This window comes from Taudactylus pleione, unplaced genomic scaffold, assembly GCF_031769625.1.
Source record: "Taudactylus pleione unplaced genomic scaffold, aTauple2 ptg000296l, whole genome shotgun sequence".
Taxonomy (NCBI): domain Eukaryota; kingdom Metazoa; phylum Chordata; class Amphibia; order Anura; family Myobatrachidae; genus Taudactylus; species Taudactylus pleione.
The window spans coordinates 20354400-20365351 of record NW_028284698.1 but is presented as its reverse complement, the minus strand read 5'-3'; the positions used below and the strand labels follow the sequence as shown (position 1 = coordinate 20365351).

The following is a 10952-nucleotide window of genomic DNA, read 5'->3' as shown; positions in this document are numbered from 1 at the left end:
TAACCAGCCGCCATATTTAAAACTCCGGCACTCCTATATTAACCTGTGCAACTCTGGGCAAAACCTTAGGGAATGAATATTCAATTAATTCCAGCTATAAAAAGAAGAAGGGGGAAGGATTAGAATATTTATTAAATAATCATCCTAATAAGGGAAATACCTATATTGTCTTTCACCTATATAAACCCATAGAAACATAGATTTACAAAGCTGATCAAAAACTTTATATAACCAGTCACAACTACTCAGAAAAGCATGTATGTATGCCTATATATAAACATATATCAGGATAATCCACAATGATATAGCTAATTGTTCCAAAAGAATATTTTCAACATATTATACTAAAGGAAAAGGAAAAAGAAAAAAGACAAAAGAAGAAAAAAAGAGAAGAAAAAGGGGGGGGATGTTCTTAAAAAACCACATGGTTTCAGAGAAGGGGATAGCAAATAAAGCAAATATCCTAAATCCACAAAACCTAATAGTGTATTTTATAATAAATACATATGTATAAAAATATCTATTAAAATTTTTTTTTACAAAATATTCTTTTCTAAAAAATTTTGGCACATATATGTATATAAATTTCTTGAGAACTGTATTAAAAGAATCAGGAAAAGCTTTAAAAAATCAATAAAATATTGATAAAATATTAATTTCTTCACTCAAAAAATTATAATCCAGGCTTTAAAGTAGAATGGCTGTTCTTATTGAAAAGTCTCGATTCCAACATTATTTGCTTTGATCTTAGGAGATGCTCATTATTGAGAAGTCTCTGTTCCAACATAATTTGCCTTGATCTTGGGAAATGCTTCTTATTTCATATCTTTCTTCCGATTTTTTACTCCGATTTTACCATGGGATTCCAGGGATTATGCTTAACTGTGCACTTTGCTTACAACTACAGTACCCGGTATTCCCTGGAGGTCCCCCATCCAAGTACTGACCGGGCCCATTTCAACTTAACTTCCAAGAGCAGACGAGATTGGGTGTTTGAAAAATGGTTTGACTGTAGGAAATAGCTTCTACAGTAGCATATCCCATATCACATGGACATTAAGTCGGAGTCATCAATCTTCTTATATAAAAGGTGCGATTTCATAATTATCATTGAATCCGAGTGGTGCCAGTGTTCTTAACTCAAAAATCCAATACATCTCCCTTTTAGATCACTTTTTTGCTAGATCTCCTCCTCTCTCTCCCAAGAGCACCTGTTCAATGGGTTTAAAAGTAAGGTCCTCTGGATTAGAGTTGTGATGAAGAAGAAAATGTTTCGACACAGCATGACCCTCCAGTTTATTCCGGATATTCCTTATATGTTCTTGAATGCATAGTTTAAGGGTTCTTTTCGTCTTCCCAATGTATTTTGTGCCACAAGTGCACTCCAAAAGATAAATGATAGAGGTAGAGTTACAATTCATATGTTGTTTTATTATATATTCTTTAGAGTTATCTGAATTCATAAAAGATCTCCTTTGTGGATGAAGATATCTGCATATATTGCACCTCCCACATTTATAACTACCTGTACACTTCGGTAGCATATTATTATTTAGTGTGATATCCTGTATCATACTTGGGGCTAAAGAATCCTTGATACTCCTGGCCTTCCTAAATACCACCAGGGGTTTTGGAGGGAGAAAATCTTTAAGGATGGGGTCCATTAATAAAATATGCCTGTGTTTATTTAAAGTACTCATGATTGTCTTCTCCTGATCATTAAACGAAGTAACAAAAGGAATGAATTTGTTATCTTGTATATTTCTTTCATTGTAAGTCAATAATTCTGATCTTTCCTTTTGATTAGTCTTCCTTGCAGCTTCCATCAAAAGTTCTTTTATATAGTCCTTCTCAATGAACCTGTCTGCATATAGCCTTATTTGTTCTTCTGCTGTAACTGAATCACTGCAATTTCACTTGATCCTTGAAAACTGAGAATGGGGTATATTATCTTTCCATTTCTTCATTCTTTATAATGGAGATAACTGTTTGTGTCAACCTTCTTTATAAAATTCTTAGTCACAACTCTGTTTTCTTCATGCATAAGAATTAGGTCAAGAAATTCAATAGAGTGTTCGCTGATGTTAAATGTGAACTTCAAATTCATGTTATTCTTCATAATATGTGTGAAGAACATCTCAAAAGACTCCCTTGTTCCATTCCACACAATTAAAATGTCATCAATGTATCTTTTAAATAAAATTATCTGTTCTTTAAAAGGGTTGTTATTATAAATATGTTCTCTTTCCCAGCAGCCCATAAATAAATTGGCGAAGCTGGGGGCAAAAGTCGTCCCCATCGCCGTGCCACATATCTGCCGGTAAAACTGCTCTAAAAATGTAAAATAGTTATGGTTTAAAATGAACTTCATAAGATCACAAATAAAATTCCTATGTTCATTATTGATTGTTGCATCAGCTTCCAGAAACTCTTTACTTGCATTTATCCCCTTCTCATGCTCGATACATGTATATAAGGCCTGGACATCTATAGTTGCCCATAAATAAGAACTCTTCCACCTCAGGGGTTCTATGATTTGAAGGACGCTTGTAGTGTCCTTTAAGTATGACTCCAGTTGCTTTACATACTTTGATAGAAAAATGTCCACGTATTCCGATAGATGTGAGGTAAGGGAATCTATACCCGCTATAACCACCCACAGCTATAGCGAGAGTCCATGATGATGGTTGTGATGGTCTTGACCATCACGACCATCGGGCTTGCGACGGAGACCCTGCGGTAGGGTCTCGCTGCCACAAGCCCTGGAGTGATTTTGGCTCTATCAGAGCCAAAATCACTCCCACTGACATCACTAGTGATGTCAGTGGGGCCGGCTTGAGACGGTAGGCATTCCCATGGGAACGCCTCCATCTGGCAGGCACGCCCCCGGCACGCCCAGCAAAGGGGGCATGCTGTCAATCAACATCAACAGCACACCCCCTTTGGTGCGAGACCCAGAGCGATGGAGAGCCCGTCACTCGCCAGGCCTCGCGGATGCGCATGACAGATCTCCCTCCATCGTGTGCATGCGCAGTGAGGGAACATCAACCCACTTGCGAATGTACTGCCACTCACGAGCGGGTCTGAATGACCCCCATAATCCATAAGTGAATAATTCTCCTCAATGTAGTGGTCCCATCCGGACCATTTTCAAGAGATACACCAATGCAACCTCCTCATCAATATCCAACAAATCCTTATGGATCCCAAGTTAAGCTGTGCATTTCCCACTAGGGCCCTAAATACCCCCATCAATCAGCTAAATGGCGCACAAACATATCTCAAACACCAGACACAAATGGACCTAACAAGCGCCACTTACCACATGCGGTCCATGAGTGTAAGGCGGCATAATCACACCAGCGATTCCTGTGTGTGAGCCGCATGCAGAGGACAACACGGGTAGAGTGATGTAGCTTCCACCATGTGGAACACACACGTCACTTCTGCAGGAGCATCACAAATTCCATTAATCTGCAGCATTCAACTACCAGCACTCTCCAGCGTTGATAGCCACGTTCCACCAGATGTAACAATGACTATCCAGTCACAATCGGTCCTTAAGTCATCACAATGGTAACCCATTGCTATGGGATAATGTTATAGAAAATAAATGAATACCAAACAGGAATTTACCTGTTGGCATACATATACTATATACATCCTGAAAAACGATCCAATGCAGGGTGCTGGTAGTTGTATGCTGCAGACTAATGGAATTTGTGATGCGTCAGCAAAAGTGACGTGTGTGTTTCACGTGGTGGAAGCTACGTCAATCTACACGTGTTGTCCTCTGCATGCGGCTCACACACAGGAATCGCTGGTGTGATTATGCCGCCTTACACTCATGGACCGCATGTGGTAAGTGCCGCTTGTTAGGTCCATTTGTGTCTGGTGTTTTAGATATGTTTGTGCGCCATTTAGCTGATTGATGGGGGTATTTAGGGCCCTAGTGGGAGATGCACAGCTTAACTTGGGATCCATAAGGATTTGTTGGATATTGCTGTGGAGGCTGCATTGGTGTATCTCTTGAAAATGATCCAGATGGGACTGAAACGTTGAAGAGAATTATTCACTTATGGATTATGTGAGGAATAAAGTTTGATTTTTTTATATGTGCAACACTGGTGAGTGCCCCTCATTTTTTCCATGTTTTTGGACTCCTCGAGTGGATGCCATGGGTGACACCCCAGGACATTTTAAGTAATTGCTGATGTGAGTGCGGCTGTGCTTTACAATATATTCTGGGAGCAATCTCCTATGTGGAACATTGTTCTCTGGCCTGACACCCATTTTATGATGTTTTTTGGTGCAATATATCCTATAGTGATCCCCTTTTTTCTGTGTTTTTCCATTAGAGATTTATTGGGAATATATTGATCTGTCTCTTCGGTGCCTTCTCCATTTATATTAATTTATTTGTTTATGATTTATTTACTGTTTGGTGATTTAATCCTTTAAGTATATTTGGGTTGTATTCTACAGTGGTCTAAATGTCTCAGACACCACAGATTGCCTTTGATGAAGGCCTATTACAGAGTGCTGAGTATGGTTTAGTATCGCTCACCAATGATGATGCAGAAAAAATATACTTTGATCATTTAGAATTTGGCAAATTACCAGCTGAGAAACCTATTGCTGTCTATCATAGATTGTTCAGGTTAAAACGGAGAGAAATTGAATTAACATTACATGGTCAATTTTTATTAGACTATCATAGGTCCAAACGGATACCGCAAGGTTTTCGAATCTCTAATGTGTCAACTATTGGTCATACTAGTGCATCTTTTTGTGGTAAATGGTGTGGTGTGCTAAATAAGTGCTCGCTCGATCTGCTGTTATTAGTAATTGAGGAGGTTGGATTGGAACTGGTCAATATAAGAAAAAAGATCAGAGACCTGCAGAAAACTAGTCTCCCTGCTCTAAGAGCAGATCGAGTGGAGAATTGGTGTGACAGGCTGCTAACACAAATAGAATCCTTTAAAGATTAATTAATTTCATTTAAAAGGCAAAAATTGCAGAATGTCAATAATGATTATCTTACGCACCAGGTATATCATTGGTTGATGGGTGAACCATCCAAGGGATGGCGCCAGAGATTCTTCAGTACAAGTCGGAGTGATTGCACTGGGCATTTGGAATCTTGACAAAGGCTCTTGCATGAGCCGAAACACGCGTCGACTAGGAAGTGTGAACTTGTTCTTCAGATCCCTTGTGGTGAGGTATGTCTTTTTGAGCTTTGGAACTTTTGGGAATTTATTTTTCTATAATCTATTTTTGTCAAAGTTCTTTTTATATGACATCACCCACAAGGTAGATCATCTATCAATTTTTGTTTTTTTATCTTATTTAGTTCATTTTTGTTGCATGTTGGTATATGGTTTTAATTTTTGTGAACCAGCTTGTTGGTAATAAATATTTTTTAACCCGGTATTCATTGATTGATTCCATAATTTGGAAAATACATTGAATAGGAAAAGGATAAAGAAACCATTATGGGTATAGAACCAATAAGGAGAAGAGGCAGGCGTAGGAGGAGTTGAATTTAATATTTAATTAGTCAGACCATCAATTATCTACTTATGAATCTGCTTTATTGTCTTTAGGTATGTCATTTGTGCCAACCTCTAGACATGATGCTTTTCATTTAGCTGTAGATCAATTTCAATTTGGATGGAAATTGAGACTGAGGGAACATTTTGGTACAATGGGCCATGATCAGACATTGAATGAGGGCACCACTTTGAAACTACAGAAGCCCAGTCTGTTTGATTCTCAGTCATCAAATCCCAGTATACGTACCTTTTTAAGAATGACATCTCAAGATACTTATTCATTTGCACCAAATAGGACAGCTGATAATTTGTCACCAGAGTTGAGACAAGCTTTGAAGTCACTGCGGAACAACCACTCAATAGTCATACACCCAGCAGACAAGGGCGGGGCAGTTGTTCTGCAGAACTTTGTTGACTATGATTGTGAGATTAAATGTAAATTATCAGATCACAATACCTACTCAAGATGTGAAAGCAACCCAATGCCTAGGATTAAAGCTATCATTGATGTAATCATCAAAAGGGCCATAAATCGTGGATGGCTGACTGAGGAGATTGCTGTATTTTTGAATTTGGACCATCCTGTTTGTCAAGTGATATACATCCTCCCGAAAGTCCACAAAACATTGGTGGACCCCCCTGGCAGGCCTATAATTTCTGCCAGAGGTTCTCTACTACAGCCTTTGGCCGTATTTGTGGACAATGGCCTTCAGGACCTTGTCCCTTTTGATACCAAGCTATATAAGAGATACAGGTGATTTTTTGGACAAAATTGTACAATTAGCTAATCTTCAGAATGATGTCTTGCTAGCCACACTTGATGTGTCCTCTTTTTCTCTGTCATCCCCCATGTGGAGGGACTTTTGGCAGTGAGATCCCTATTGACAGAAAAGGGCGCGATTGGGTTTCCTATTGAGTTCATTTTGGAGTTGCTTGAGCTCATCCTGGTACAAGGACATGTATTACATACAATTGGCGGGAACCGCTATGGGTTCTAATGTTGCCCCGATGTATGCGACCGCCTTCATGCATGTATATGAGACCAAATACATTTTGCCCAGGTTTGGTGACAGGATTATTAATTTTAACAGATTTATTGATGATATTTTTTTGATTTGGAGGGGCACCGAGGTTGACTTTTATTCTATGTTGGATGAGCTAAACCACCTAGACAGTGTGATACGCCTAACTGGTCTATGCAATTGTGATACTATCAGCTTTCTGGATGTCACTATTAATCATAGAGGAACTGGTTTGAGCACTACCCTCTTTAAAAAGGAGACCAATCGGAACATGATCTTGCACGCAACAAGTAATCATCCAACAGTCTCCCTATCTCTCAATTCATGAGGGTCATAAGAAGCAACACAGACCCTGTGATGGCTGATATACAGGTTTGTGAGATGTTTGATCATTTTATTGCCAGAGGTTACAAACAGAGTATAATTGAGGGATGCCTCACCAGAGCACATCAGAAAGTAACTATCAAAGCTAAGAAAGCCAAGTAAAGGCATGATTTTTATCACTCAATATGATGGGGTCTCCTCACAAGTAGCCCACTCGATCCAGAAACATTGGCCAATTATAGCCAGTGATCAAAGTTTGAGGCTTGGATGTAGAGATCCACCGATGATGGCGTACAGATGCACAAGGAATCTGAAACAACTACTGCACCCTAAGAGATCTATAACTTTAGGGGATCATACTTGGCTTATGACACAGAAGCCAGGGTGCATAAAGTGCACGGGATGTACCACCTGCCACTCAATGATTCCAGGTTGCAGTTTTCCACATCCACAAAATGGAAGTCCCATTCGGATACGATATAAGCTTCATTGTCAGTTGGACTATGTGGTATTTTAACTAACATGCCCTTGTGTATTGTCCTACATGGGCATGACAGCTTGTACATTCTGAGAAAGAATGGCTAATCATCAGACATCAATACGACAGGCCCTTTCAAGTGGTACAACAGATAAGCCAGTGGACCACCATTTTTTATTGTTGGGGCATCAGCTTACTTCTTTAAGATGTTGCATCATTGACTGGGTACCACCTCCAAAACAGGGTGGGGATCGTGACCTTATACTAAAAAAGCTTGAAGCAAGATGGACTTTTTGTCTTGGCACAGTATCGCCCAATGGCCTTAATGAGGGTAATCCATTGAACAATTTGTTGTTGGAAACATCAATGGTGGTAGCTGACTCAATTTTAATTATTTAATTTTTGATATACACACTCCCACATTATTGTCATTATGTTGTTATTTTGTCATAAATTTTTTTGGGGGTTTCGCTTTTGGTCTAGGGTATTATATGTAATTATATGCAATTATATATTGTCATTTTTTGTATTTGTGAGGGTTTGGAGTATGCATATCACTATGGTATAGGTCTCTGGTTACCCCCATTGATGAGCACAGTGTCACTATATATATATATATATATATATATATATATAATATTTCTTTATTGTCTGCTACCTGTATGGCTACCTTGCATTGGATCATTTTTCAGGATATATATAGTATATGTATGCCAACAGGTAAATTCCTGTTTGGTATTCATTTAATTTCTATAAAATTATCCCATAGCAATGGGTTACCATGGTGATGACTTAAGGACTGATTCTGACTGGATAATCATTGTTACGTCCGGTGGGTGTGGCTATCAATTCCGGAGGGTACTGGTAGTTGTATGCTGCAGACTAATGGAATTTGTGATGCGCCGGCGGAAGTGACATGTGCGTTCCACATGGTGGAAGCTACGTCACTCTACCCGCATTGTCCTCTGCATGCAGCTCACACACAGGGAGCACTGGTGTGATTATGCTGCCTTACACTCGTGGACTGCATGTGGTAAGTGCCGCTTGTTAGGTCCATTTGTGTCTGGTGTTTGAGATATGTTTGGGCACCATTTAGATGATTGATGGGGGTATTTAGGGCCCTAGTGGGAGATGCACAGCTTAACTTGGGATCCATAAGGATTTGTTGGATATTGCTGTGGAGGCTGCCTTGGTGTATCTCTTGAAAATGGTCTGGATGGGACCGAAACATTGAGAAGAATTATTCACTTATGGATTATGTGAGGAATAAAGTTTGATTTTTTATATGTGCAAAACTGGTAAGTGCCTCTCATTTTTTCTATGTTTTTGGACTCCTCGAGTGGATGCCATGGGTGACACCCCAGGACATTTTAAGTAATTGCTGATGTGAGTGTGGCCTTGCTTTACAATATATATATATATATATATATATATAGTCCAAGAATGTTCTGCACTCACACCTGTTACAACTTTTGTTCAGGGTGCACTTCAAGACGAAAAGTCCATAAATAGAAAAAATCATTTCCTCCAATAAATGTTGGATGAAGGCACTCACTTAAAAGAATTTTTCATTTTATTGAGACATGATGGGTGAAAAAATCTTATTTAAATATTCAGACACCATTCCATATGTGTCGACATTTCGATCTGTTCACAGACCTTTATCAAGACAAGTGTCTGTAACATAACATCACATACAAACATCATAAGACACGCAAACTCAATAATCCTGGCAATAGGATAACCACTGGGAATCGATCTCTAGGAGAAAATACCAGTCTCTACAGGTTAGAGGTAAATCATTCTTTTTTCTTGGCAGATCAAGTTCATTTATCTAAGAATCAGTGTAGGGACTGGCTAGACGGGAATGACCATGAAGCGGTGGCCAGCTTAACAAATTATTGCAATATTTTGGAACCAACATTCCCTATGTTCAAAGGAGTTGCAGTTTGAAAAGCATGTGAGTGCCGAGTTTGTATGATATTTTAAATATATATATATATATATATATAATATATATACATATATATATATATATATATATATATATATGTGTGTGTATATATATATATATATATATATATATACTCCTCTCAAGAAATCAGATAAGACATTCAGGATTTTATAGCACTTTATTGTGACTACTCTTATGTTCTTATCCATGCTTTTATTATTTCATTGTCTGATCTTGTTATATGTTTTTTAAGTGTCTGCAAGTTATTTATGTCTGTACCCTACCTCAATGTATTACTAATAAATTGTACTATTTTATATGTTTGCGTTTCCACTTGCATTACCCAGTTCTTTTTCAATAGGTCACCTGGCACATAAAAACAAAATATATATATATATATATATATATATATATTACATATATATATATTTGGCAAATATGTATGTGTATTTCAACTAGCACTTGCACTTTGTATATATTTTTATATTCTGAGGCACTTTTAGGCGCTCTGATCCAGTTCTGTTTTTTATATATATATAAACATTTAAATGTTTACAGTGTATATAGATATATAGATATATATATATATATATATATATATAAATATATATTTTTTTTGTTAAGATGATCTTCACTCACATCCCACTAAGATAGTATTATGCAGGGTGCTCCAATATAGAAGATACTGATGGTATTCCAATAATATAGTCCAGGCTGTGGTAAAAAAGCCAAAATGAGGGCACTCACTGCTTAGAATGAAATACAAACAAAATGTATTACTTCAACTTCACCAAAGTCGACATTTCAGACCTGAAGGGTCTTTGTCGAGAAAGGTCATAAGAGAGTATGCTCGAAATCAGCAATATAGAGTTTTGCATATAATGGTTTGATATTTGAGCCCATTGCAGTACCTGTAATTTGAGCATAATACATTAAATATTTTTTTGTCAAAATCAACTCAGTCAAGGACATCAGAAATTCAACTGAAGATTTACTTTGTCTCGCTTTCACTAAATTGTCACAAATCACTTTAATTCCATGTACATGCAGAATAAGCATGTATAATAACAGCACTTCAGGTGTTACTAACCATACATCTGGGGACACAAGTAAGACACTTTTAATTTTTTCAAGAAAATTCAGATTTGTCCCTAATATAATTGATATAAAAATATAAACAGGTATGCAATGCAGTCTATATGAGAACTAAATTTGTCTATTGAGTGGGAACTGCAATGGAACTGCAATGTCTACACTAAGTGGGAACTGCAATACACTAAAAAACCAGTAGTGAATATGAAAAAGAGAAGTAGTGATGATAAACAAACAAAAACAATTCATTATAATACAGTGTGCAATATTACAAATCAATTCCAATGATTCAACTTAATAATATATAACAATATTGGTATAAAAAAGATGCTAGTCTAACAATACCAATTTAATAATCTCCCCAGTATATTAATGACACACTGGATTTTTTATACTATTATTGTTATATATTATCAAGTTGACACATTGGAATTTATTTGTCATAATGCAATATGTGTTATAATAAATTGTATTTAATTGTCTATCAGCGGTACCTGTGTCCTTAATATAACTGCCAGTAACTTGTA

The 10952-nt window shown here is 37.4% G+C and overlaps 1 pseudogene; it reads right to left on the bottom strand.

The window, feature by feature from the left end:
• Window positions 1–898: 898 nt before the first annotated feature.
• LOC148511750 (5S ribosomal RNA) lies at window positions 899–1017 on the bottom strand (annotated as a pseudogene).
• Between the last annotated feature and the right edge of the window lie 9935 nt (window positions 1018–10952).